Source organism: Aegilops tauschii, chromosome 3, assembly GCF_002575655.3.
Source record: "Aegilops tauschii subsp. strangulata cultivar AL8/78 chromosome 3, Aet v6.0, whole genome shotgun sequence".
NCBI lineage: Eukaryota > Viridiplantae > Streptophyta > Magnoliopsida > Poales > Poaceae > Aegilops > Aegilops tauschii.
The window spans coordinates 39916158-39929515 of NC_053037.3; positions in this window are offsets into that span (position 1 = coordinate 39916158).

The window sequence follows — 13358 nt, forward strand, 5'->3', positions numbered from 1 at the left end:
GTTGGGATAGGTCTTCGGCCGGTGGATTTGCTGTACTTTTTGCTGGAGTGGGATTTTTCTGTGGTACAGCTGGTGCTATGGCAAAAGAAATCGGTATACCTTTTACTGGAGTGCAGGTCCTGTGTGGTGGGGCTAGTGGTGTGGCCAGTGAAGTATGGGTACAGTCTGCTGGAGTCGGTCCTACGTTTAGTGTCACTGGTTGTACAGCCAATATAAGTGGGACGTTGTCTGATTTCTCTGGCACCACCACGTTTTTCAAGGACTTTGCTGGTACTCCTTCAGGTTCGGCAATCACCCTCTTCCTTTTTTATGTCTGATGCAGAAGAACAGCATTTGAGTGGAAAAACATGGTATGATGACAGATGGAATATGTATTGATAATGGATGGGCATGGCATCTCGAGTTATATGATGAGTAAACTAAGCAGATGGCGGTGCAACAAAGTTGAAGAAATGCAAGACAACATATGCAAGATACGCGCAATCAATAAAACCTTGCCAAATTAGAACAGGCACCTTGATGGGTGAACAGGACAGGCCATCTGCCTTTGACTCCTCGAGGATAGAATAGTCATTAGGATGATATTCTGAACAAGAATCAACAGGTGAGGAGCGTATGAGTTTCATTGCTTCCAGAATGGCACTCAATGCCTTGGTGCTAATTTTGTAAGTCATTGCAGTGTTCCACAATATTCTTCTGATGCGCGGATTCTGATATTCACTGTAATTGCGTATAATATCTGAGAACCATGAAAACATAAATAGTTGTGAGATTATCTTTGTAATGCAGATGATATTCTAATATAGGGGCGCCCCTGTAAACACTTGTGTGCTATCACTGGATTCTGATGAGAGAGCTCATGTGTGCTGTAATATGGTGCGTGCATTTATATAATCTGGCACAAGTACACAAAAAAATAGGCTCCAGAAGTAAGGATAGCTGGCAGATGATAGGTTCATAATATACTATATAGAGAGTTTATTGCCAAACCATGATAACAAGAGCACACAACAACTAGGCAGATCATAGTGTACATAACAGGGGTACACCATAACCACGATATATAAATCGGGAAAGTGGAACTGGCTTGAAAATACGGTGTTGTGTTGCCGCTAGTAATTGAAAGCCTATCGATCACGTACAGGCCAGCTCTATCAGCTGTTGACTGCAGATGTCCCTGCGCCCCTTCCTGACAAGGAACATACTATACGTACTAAATACAGAATAAACAAAGAGGAACATGTTAAAGAACAGAAGAGGAAGCATATTCTTGAGGTTCCGCTTCATTGCATACAATGTTGGTTGCCCACTCATGATGAATCACAGCGCCCAAAGAAATGCAATTCCATATTGTCTCTCTATATGTGGCAATTTTGAACAAGAGTCATTAGGATCATATTCTGAACAAGAATGAACATACCCTAGAAAGACACAATCCACTAAAAACCTATAAGCAATGCTCCGTTGAGCATACCCTAGAAAGACACAATCCACTGTCTTTGGTCCAAGTTTGCGTTTCTTAGGAATAGGAATATTGACCTTTGCCAAACATCCCCAAGTACGCAAATAAGAAAGTGATGGTTTTCTCCCAACCCACTCCTCATAAGGGGTTTTCTCTTTATTATTGTTGGGAACTCTATTCAGGACATGACATGAAGTCAATAGAGCCTCCCCCCACCATGCCTTAGATAAACCAGCAGTGTCTAACATGGCATTCACCAAGTCAGTCAATGTGCGGTTTTTCCTCTCGGCCACTCCATTTGATTGAGGTGAATAGGGAGGCGTCCTCTCATGAATAATACCATGTTCCTCACAAAATTCATCAAAAACTTTTGGAAAATACTCTCCACCACGATCGGACCTAAGACGCTTGATCTTTCTCTCTAGTTGATTTTCAACTTCAGCTTTATAGATTTTAAAGTAGTCTAATGCTTCATCTTTAGTTTGCAACAAATAAACATAGCAAAATCTAGTCGCATCATCAATCAAAGTCATGAAATATCTCTTTCCACCTTTTGTCAACACACCATTCATCTCACAAAGATCAGAATGTATGAGTTCTAGAGGTGCCAAGTTTCTCTCCTCGGCAGCCTTATGAGGCTTTCGAGGTTGCTTAGATTGCACACAACTATGGCACTTAGAACCTTTGGCAACTGTGAAGTTCGGAATTAAACTCATGCTGGATAGCCGAGACATTAAACCAAAATTAATATGACATAAACGAGAGTGCCAAATACTTGCATCATCATTAACACTAGCACAAATTTGGTTTATTGACTTATTGCAAAAATCTGAAAGAGAAAAGCGGAACAAGCCTCCGCACTCATAGCCTTTTCCTATAAATTGTCCAAATCTTGACACGATTACTTTATTGGACTCTAAAACTACCTTAAATCCATCTTGACATAGAAGGGAGCCGCTAACTAGATTCTTGTTCATAGTAGGGACATGCTGCACGTTCCTTAGTTGCACGATCTTTCCCGAAGTAAACTTCAGATCCACCGTGCCAATGCCACGAACAGAAGCATGTGACCCATTCCCCATTAGGACGGAAGAATCCCTTGCGACCTGATAAGAAGTAAACAGGGAGATGTCAGCACACACATGAACGTTAGCACCCGAATCAATCCACCACGAAGATGATTGAAATACTGAAAGCACAATAGGTAAATTACCATACCCATCAGTATTGCTAGCGGTCACCATGTTGACAGTCTTGGAGCTTGTTTTCCCTCTGCGGTCTGCACGTTCAGGGCATTCCTTGGAAAAGTGTCCAGGCTTCCCACAGGCGTAGCACTCTAGCTCAGCCTTGTTGAACTTCTTCTTCTTGAAAGTAGTAGTCTTGGTAGGCTTGTTGAAAACAGGTTTGTTCTTCCCTTTGTTCTTGTTCTGTGGGTACCTCTGCACCATGTTAGCAGTAGGCTGAACCTCACCTCCTTTTTCAGTGGTATCTTTAGCCCGAGCTTTTTCTTCAACATCAAGAGATGCAATCAGATTTTCAACTGATATCTCCTGTCTCTTATGCTTCAGAGTTGTGGCGAAATTCCTCCATGAAGGAGGCAACTTTGCAATCATGCACCCAGCCACGAATTTGTCGGGTAGAACACATTTAAGGAGTTCAAGTTCCTTCACAATGCACTGTATCTCATGAGCTTGTTCAACCACAGAACGGTTATTCACCATCTTGTAGTCATGAAAACTCTCCATGATGTACAGTTCACTGCCTGCATCTGTTGCACCGAATTTTGCATTCAGTGCATCCCACAGAATTTTTCCGTCGTTTATGTGCATGTACACATCACACAGACGGTCAGCAAGAACACTCAGAATGCATCCCACAAACATAGTATTGGCTTCCTGGAATTTTCTCCGATCTTCGTCGGTTATTCCCTCTGGAGCACCAACACTAGCGTGGAAAACTTTCAGAGCAGTAAGCCAGAGCGTGGTCTTCACCTGCCACCTCTTAAAGTGCACACCGGTAAACTTATCCGGCCTCAGTGCATCAGCAAATCCAGCCATAGTTAACTCAGGAAATTGCCTACAATTAGGTTTTTGGATTGTTGGAATATTAGGCAAGTTCATGATTAATTCCAGTAAATAATTCATGACTAGAAGAGATACTAGCATGCAATAATCTAGCAAACTAGAAGAACAGCAAGACATGCATAACAGCAGCAAACACGTAACAATAGCTGTAGAAACAGACATGAACAGAGGATGTTGGACGTACTGATCGTTAGCTATTATGGGTGCGACAGTGTTGATGACGATGTTGGCGACGATCTGCTGCTGACGGCGATGAATACGACAATGAGTAGCACCGCCCGACTTGGACGGAAGACGACCCGTGATGACGAATTTGAGCAGTCGCGCACAGCGCTTCCCAAAAACCTAATTCGTCCTCTCCCGGTGCAGGATCGCAAAGACGAACGGTTCCGGAGACCTGCTCTCCCACGCGCCGATGCACGCCGGCGTTTGGGATGGAGTAGACTACGATGGCGGCGCAAGTTGTGAGATGAGGCAAAACCCTAGGTGTTTTTCGGTGTCTCTCTGGCCGCAGCCGGTAGCTGTATATATATTAGGACCAGAGGCGGTATTGTGTCGCGACCACAATCCCAAACTGACTCGGTTTCTAATTCGTATACTTACCGGACAAGAAATCAAAAACTTGTCTGCCAAGACATAAAAATAAAACGGCAAAAGGAAGCTGCGCTCCTGCAAGGAGACGGACCGGATTTCGGCGGACCATTCACGCGCATGTCGCATGTACGCGCCGCCTCGCCTCGCCACGCCACGCCACGGCCCGGCCCGGCCAGGCGAGGCGAGGCGAGCGAGCGCGCGCGTGTGGTTTTCCCTTTCTCTTCTCACACACCACTTAGAGTGGTGGAGAGAACCCACTATATAAAGAGGTCCAACTCTTCTTCAACTTCCAAGGTGGGACTAAACTTAGCACCACCACTTGCCATTTTACACATGGGCTTTGAGATTTCAGAAATTGCTATGGGCCTAGCCCATTAATTCTAACAATCCCCCACCAGATCTCAAATACCCATTTAGAGATTTGCCTTCTCTCATCACTTGTTTAATATACCAGTGTTTCAGCAGAGACTGTTAAGTTGAACTTCTGCCTAGAACTTTAAGCTACATCCATTCACAACTTGACAATGGACTATGCCTTGAATTGCTAGTTTTGTGTGAACAGGTTTCACTCAAAGTCTTAACCAGTACCTGACCGCCAGTAGGCTACCCCGCGGTTTGGAGCTTATACGTCATACTCCCTGGTCTCTTCGTGAGCTTACTAGAGATCACCCAAATCTCATAGACTGCGACGTTTACAGTCAGAACTCATATAGGTGTGTTCTTTCAAGACTGCTCTGTAGGACAGCATCTTTGCTAATTATAGCCAATAGAACCACATTAAGGCATGTTGCCAACCTGCCTTACAGATCTGAGCCTTACAGCTCTGAGAGTTTTGCATCTTCACTTGGAGACGATCATAAGTTATTACTCTCCTCAGTTAACCAATAGCTTGTTCTTCCCAGATCCTAATTCACGGGATCTCCGATCACAAAGGTTGGGTTACTACTATGGTGTAACATCTATGGGTCTCATACCCATCTCCCTCGATGCAATATCTATCACATTTCGTGATAGTCCCTTTGTAAAGGGATCTGCCAGGTTTTTGTCTGTTTGTATATACGTAACAGTTATTACTCCGGAGTTTCTCAACTTCCTGACAGACTTCAAACGTCTTTTCACGTGTCTTGATGACTTTGCATTATCTTTAGAATTGTTCACTTTAGCGATAACCGTTTGGTTATCACAATTCATAAGAATAGCCGGTACAGGTTTTTCAACAACCGGCAAGTCCATCAAGAGCTCACGCAGCCATTCTGCCTCAACAGTAGCTGTGTCCAAAGCAGTTAATTCTGCTTCCATAGTTGACCTCGTCAATATGGTTTGCTTGCAAGACCTCCATGACACTGCGCCACCACCATGAGTAAATACATACCCACTTGTTGCGTAAAGTACATCAACATCGGAGATCCAATTTGAATCACTATATCCTTCTAGCACAGCAGGATGCCCTGAATAAGTAATTCCGTAACTCATAGTACCTCTCAGATAGCACAAGACCCTTTCTAGTGCATGCCAATGATCATCACCCGGGTTGGACATGAACCTACTCAGTTTGCTCACAGCAAAAGAGATATCTGGTCTTGTAGCGCTAGCTAAGTACATGAGTGAACCGACAATTTGAGAGTATCTTAATTGATCTCTCGTTTCTTTCTTGTTCTTTCTGAGTGTCACGCTGGGATCATAAGGTGTTGGAGAAGGTTTGCTATCCATAAAACCAAATCGGTTCAAGACCTTCTCAACATAGTGAGATTGCGTTAATGTAATCCCACTCTCATCCTTAATAAGTTTGATGTTTAGAATTACATCGGCTTCTCCCAGATCTTTCATGTCAAAACTTTTCGATAGAAAAGACTTGACCTCATTAATTGCATTAATGTTTGTACCAAAGATCAGTATGTCGTCCACATACAAACATAATATGACACTATTGCCCCCACCATGGCGATAGTAAACACACCTATCAGCCTCGTTAATGACAAATCCTGCAGAAGTCAGAGTTCTTTCAAACTTCTCATGCCATTGCTTAGGTGCCTGTTTCAGACCATACAAAGATTTTAACAACTTGCACACCTTTCTCTCTTCACCCTTTACCACAAACCCGTCAGGCTGATCCATATAGATCTCCTCTTCCAACTCTCCATTGAGAAAAGCTGTCTTTACATCCATTTGATGAATGATAAGACCATAAGAGGCAGCCAAGGAAAGTAACACTCGAATGGTGGTCATTCTAGCAACGGGTGAATAGGTGTCAAAATAATCTTCGCCTTCTTTCTGAGTGTAGCCCTTGGCCACTAGCCGCGCCTTGTACTTATCAATAGTACCATCAGGCTTCAGCTTCTTTTTGAACACCCACTTACAGCCCACAGGTTTACAACCATATGGTCTATCAGTTAGTTCCCAAGTTCCATTAGAAAGAATTGAGTCCATCTCATTATGAACAGCTTCTTTCCAATCATCTACATCCGGAGATGCATATGCTTCTGCAATCGTCCTGGGTGTGTCGTCCACAAGGTATACAATGAAATCATCACCAAAGGATTTTGCAATCCTTTGTCTCTTGTTCCTTCTAGGAACTTCATTGTTATCCTTCTCAAGGACTTCCTCATGTGATTGTTCGAAATATTCATCAGTTGTACTAGATTCAGGAATTATCTCAGAAGAAAATCTAGCAATGCTATGCATATCTTTCATAGGAAATATGTTCTCAAAAAATGTTGCATCACGAGATTCCATTATAGTATCAACATGCATATCAGGTACTTCAGATTTTACCACTAAAAACCTATAAGCAATGCTCCGTTGAGCATACCCTAGAAAGACACAATCCACTGTCTTTGGTCCAAGTTTGCGTTTCTTAGGAATAGGAATATTGACCTTTGCCAAACATCCCCATGTACGCAAATAAGAAAGTGATGGTTTTCTCCCAACCCACTCCTCATAAGGGGTTTTCTCTTTATTATTGTTGGGAACTCTATTCAGGACATGACATGAAGTCAATAGAGCCTCCCCCCACCATGCCTTAGATAAACCAGCAGTGTCTAACATGGCATTCACCAAGTCAGTCAATGTGCGGTTTTTCCTCTCGGCCACTCCATTTGATTGAGGTGAATAGGGAGGCGTCCTCTCATGAATAATACCATGTTCCTCACAAAATTCATCAAAAACTTTTGGAAAATACTCTCCACCACGATCGGACCTAAGACGCTTGATCTTTCTCTCTAGTTGATTTTCAACTTCAGCTTTATAGATTTTAAAGTAGTCTAATGCTTCATCTTTAGTTTGCAACAAATAAACATAGCAAAATCTAGTCGCATCATCAATCAAAGTCATGAAATATCTCTTTCCACCTTTTGTCAACACACCATTCATCTCACAAAGATCAGAATGTATGAGTTCTAGAGGTGCCAAGTTTCTCTCCTCGGCAGCCTTATGAGGCTTTCGAGGTTGCTTAGATTGCACACAACTATGGCACTTAGAACCTTTGGCAACTGTGAAGTTCGGAATTAAACTCATGCTGGATAGCCGAGACATTAAACCAAAATTAATATGACATAAACGAGAGTGCCAAATACTTGCATCATCATTAACACTAGCACAAATTTGGTTTATTGACTTATTGCAAAAATCTGAAAGAGAAAAGCGGAACAAGCCTCCGCACTCATAGCCTTTTCCTATAAATTGTCCAAATCTTGACACGATTACTTTATTGGACTCTAAAACTACCTTAAATCCATCTCGACATAGAAGGGAGCCGCTAACTAGATTCTTGTTCATAGTAGGGACATGCTGCACGTTCCTTAGTTGCACGATCTTTCCCGAAGTAAACTTCAGATCCACCGTGCCAATGCCACGAACAGAAGCATGTGACCCATTCCCCATTAGGACGGAAGAATCCCTTGCGACCTGATAAGAAGTAAACAGGGAGATGTCAGCACACACATGAACGTTAGCACCCGAATCAATCCACCACGAAGATGATTGAAATACTGAAAGCACAATAGGTAAATTACCATACCCATCAGTATTGCTAGCGGTCACCATGTTGACAGTCTTGGAGCTTGTTTTCCCTCTGCGGTCTGCACGTTCAGGGCATTCCTTGGAAAAGTGTCCAGGCTTCCCACAGGCGTAGCACTCTAGCTCAGCCTTGTTGAACTTCTTCTTCTTGAAAGTAGTAGTCTTGGTAGGCTTGTTGAAAACAGGTTTGTTCTTCCCTTTGTTCTTGTTCTGTGGGTACCTCTGCACCATGTTAGCAGTAGGCTGAACCTCACCTCCTTTTTCAGTGGTATCTTTAGCCCGAGCTTTTTCTTCAACATCAAGAGATGCAATCAGATTTTCAACTGATATCTCCTGTCTCTTATGCTTCAGAGTTGTGGCGAAATTCCTCCATGAAGGAGGCAACTTTGCAATCATGCACCCAGCCACGAATTTGTCGGGTAGAACACATTTAAGGAGTTCAAGTTCCTTCACAATGCACTGTATCTCATGAGCTTGTTCAACCACAGAACGGTTATTCACCATCTTGTAGTCATGAAAACTCTCCATGATGTACAGTTCACTGCCTGCATCTGTTGCACCGAATTTTGCATTCAGTGCATCCCACAGAATTTTTCCGTCGTTTATGTGCATGTACACATCACACAGACGGTCAGCAAGAACACTCAGAATGCATCCCACAAACATAGTATTGGCTTCCTGGAATTTTCTCCGATCTTCGTCGGCTATTCCCTCTGGAGCACCAACACTAGCGTGGAAAACTTTCAGAGCAGTAAGCCAGAGCGTGGTCTTCACCTGCCACCTCTTAAAGTGCACACCGGTAAACTTATCCGGCCTCAGTGCATCAGCAAATCCAGCCATAGTTAACTCAGGAAATTGCCTACAATTAGGTTTTTGGATTGTTGGAATATTAGGCAAGTTCATGATTAATTCCAGTAAATAATTCATGACTAGAAGAGATACTAGCATGCAATAATCTAGCAAACTAGAAGAACAGCAAGACATGCATAACAGCAGCAAACACGTAACAATAGCTGTAGAAACAGACATGAACAGAGGATGTTGGACGTACTGATCGTTAGCTATTATGGGTGCGACAGTGTTGATGACGATGTTGGCGACGATCTGCTGCTGACGGCGATGAATACGACGATGAGTAGCACCGCCCGACTTGGACGGAAGACGACCCGTGATGACGAATTTGAGCAGTCGCGCACAGCGCTTCCCAAAAACCTAATTCGTCCTCTCCCGGTGCAGGATCGCAAAGACGAACGGTTCCGGAGACCTGCTCTCCCACGCGCCGATGCACGCCGGCGTTTGGGATGGAGTAGACTACGATGGCGGCGCAAGTTGTGAGATGAGGCAAAACCCTAGGTGTTTTTCGGTGTGTCTCTGGCCGCAGCCGGTAGCTGTATATATATTAGGACCAGAGGCGGTATTGTGTCGCGACCACAATCCCAAACCGACTCGGTTTCTAATTCGTATACTTACCGGACAAGAAATCAAAAACTTGTCTGCCAAGACATAAAAATAAAACGGCAAAAGGAAGCTGCGCTCCTGCAAGGAGACGGACCGGATTTCGGCGGACCATTCACGCGCATGTCGCATGTACGCGCCGCCTCGCCTCGCCACGCCACGCCACGGCCCGGCCCGGCCAGGCGAGGCGAGGCGAGCGAGCGCGCGCCCGTGGTTTTCCCTTTCTCTTCTCACACACCACTTAGAGTGGTGGAGAGAACCCACTATATAAAGAGGTCCAACTCTTCTTCAACTTCCAAGGTGGGACTAAACTTAGCACCACCACTTGCCATTTTACACATGGGCTTTGAGATTTCAGAAATTGCTATGGGCCTAGCCCATTAATTCTAACAAAGAGGATGAAGCTGGGGCTATAGATCGCTGTAGAACATCTCCGTGACTCTTTCCCTCGCTGATCCTTCCCTGCCGAGGCACTACTGCATCATCCACCAACAGCTAGCCCTTCCTCTACAAGTTCTCGATGATTCTCTTCCACTACAATCTTTCAATCTATTTCAGTCCAAACATGTTGCAATCCATTGCTGAGGATGTCTTTCCAATTGTAGTTTCCATCACTACAAACAAAATACACTTCCGTGATGATACGTGTTTGTCACAGTAGGTCGCGTTTTTTGTCATGCATGTACATTCATGACAAATCTATGACAGAATCAAGATAGTCATACCTGTGTTGTCGTAGAAGTGTTCCATAACATTACCAAAATTATCATCACGGAAGTGTCCACTTCCATGACGATAAATCGCGCGTCACAGAAGTGCTTTCGTCAAGGGTGACCGACACGTGGCATCCACCGTAACGGAACGCCGTTAAGCTATCGGGTCGGGTTTTGGATCCGATAACCCGTTAACAGCCGCGACCAATGGGGATTTTCCACGTGTATAATCATCATTGGCTGGAGGAAACACCTGTCGGCTCATCGTTGGGACAGATGTCATCCACTCATTGGACAGAAGGTGCCTATGATATGTCGACACGTTGCACGGCCCATCAAGTTTAAATGGGCCGGCCCAACTAAAGGCCCACAAGATTTTGCAGACCATAATGGGCTGGCCCAGCTAAAGGCCCACAAGATTTTGCGGACCATAATGGGCTGGCCCAGCTAAAGGCCCACAAGATTTCGCGGGACATAATGGGCCGGCCCAGGTAAAGGCCCACAAGATTTTTGTGTGCCATAATGGGCCGGCCTAGGTAAAGGCCCACAAAATTCTTGCGGATCATAATGGACCGACCCAGCTAAAGGCCCACGAGATTTCACCGACACTAATGGGCCGGCCTAGCTGTAGGCCCACAAGATTTTGAGGACCCTAGTAGGCCAGCCCATTAACTGGCTGCCATGTTTCGGGCCAAATGCCGGCCCATATTTGATCCGGTCCATTAATGGCCTGCCACGTTCCGGGCCTAAAAATGGCCCATATGAGATCCGGCCCGTTAAAAGCCTCCCATGTTCTGGGCCAAATCACGGCCCAGATCAGGTCCGGCCCTTTAAGAGGCTTTGGCCTCAATTATGGCCCATATCAGATTGGGCCCGTTAACTGGACGCTATGCTTTTGGGCCCACTTGCTAAAGGCCCATTTAGTAATTCGGCCTGATATTAGTTTCGACCTGTTAAGGGCCTGTTTAAAATTTCGGCCCTATATTAATTCCGGCCTGTTAAAAACTCGTCATATAGTTGGGCCTAACTACGGCCCGGTTTGCATCCGGCCTGCTCGCAGCCGATATCTGATTGGGCCAAACAAGGACCGGGACAATTTTGGCCTGTTAAAAGCTCGTGATTTGATTTGCACAATCATGGGCCAGGGTCCATTTCGGGCTACTGCCGGCCCGTGAGCTGTTCGGCACGTTTCAGGCCCAACCTACTTCTCAGCCTCCTAAAAGCCCATTGAGTTTTCTTGCGAAAAGAGGGCCGGGGGTTACTCGGCCTATTAAAGGCCCGAATCTACTAGTGGGCCAGTTTGACGAGGCCCATGATGCGGATCATACATCGTGATTGCATGACGGCCCGATTATGTACCGTAATTTTACGGTTTGGCCGGTTTACTGCGAAGACAGGATATATATACAGTAAAATAACTGCAACATCGTGAATAAGAAAAAACCTAGACTATACAATAAAGAAATTACGGCATATTACATCCACTGGGCATCAAAGTTCGCCACTATGATAATAAAGCACAAGCAGACAGCAGATTACATACACTGGGCATCAAAGATCGCCACCAGTGCAAATAAACACGCCGACAAAATAATATACAAAACCGACAGCACTTCAATAGAGTTCAAGAAAGGTTAGCCCTGCTGGCGAGCTGCAGCGCAGCCACCTTAGCAAGATGATGAGACCGCGTTTGTTCAACACTTATATCTTCCTCGCTCTGAAAGATAAACAAGCAGACAGATGACAGGTTTTGCACATAAAAGTATCAGTGCTGACAATTCATCACATTTCTTACTCACGAATAAAGTGACACAGTTTAAAATTGCATTAACACAATATGGTATTGGTCAGGTCAAGACATGGCAGGAAATGACATTGTGAAGGAGTTGGCAGCTTCACGACACCACTGGATTACAGATCAAGAACTCATAAGTATCAATGGTTAGTGTGCTGTCAATTTATCCCATTTCAGATTGGCAAATAACGATACGGTTTGAATAATAGTAGAATGATATGACATTGTTCATAGTTAAGACATTGCAGAATATGACATTGTGTTGTAGTGGGTAGGTTCACCACACCACTAGATTACGGATGAAGAACAGAAGCATACATGCAGTGCAAAAGAAGATCACTTGCTCTGTATAGTTTAATTTACATGGTATGAAGAAGGAACTTGGTTGTACAACTGAAAACTTAAATTGAGAAGGACAAACTTTTGTTTATGAACTACATAATAAACTTTAAACATGCAATTTGATGCAAACACCAAAAATAAACACCTGTTGCAGTCATGCCTAACCAAATATACACAATAAAAGTTTGAAGGCTTGAGAAGGACGAACTTACATTACTGGTGAAGGCAGGCTCTATAAAGCCCTTGTCCATGCTGATGGGGGGGCAATTCAAGAAGTTTACCACAGAATCTTCTTCATAAGCATTGCCTTTATTCTACATTTTGTTAAGAGTAAATATAGATGTGATAATATACGAAAAAATGGAGAATATTTAAGATAAGATGAAGAGTGATACTACATAACCAAGTAGCTATAAATGTATGTGCAGCGATACAGGCAAAAGGCACAACCAAGAGCAATGCACAACTAAACTTCTTCAGTACCAACCTTATGGTAAGAGTAAATATAGATCTGATGTGTAGAAAATGGAGGGCAAAGAAAAATAAGCTGCAGAGTGATGGTACATGAACAACTACCTGTCAATATAAGTACACTAAGGACAGCATGTACTTACAAGAACAATGCAGAGCTAAAAAAATCATTGGCATTGGATATATTCTACACTAATGTAACCATTCATACAGATCAGATAATTTGGAGCGAACAATTGATAAGAAAGCTATCATGCATACTGCTGTCACATAATGACCAAGGTATGTATGCAAGTACAGTGATACAGGACAACAGGTACTAACAAGAGCAAAGCAGCGGGCAGCATATTTGCGATATCCTGTCATTCTTTTCAAACCGGAATTCTTCTTCGAGCAGATTTCCTGCAAAAAAGATCCGTAAGGCACAT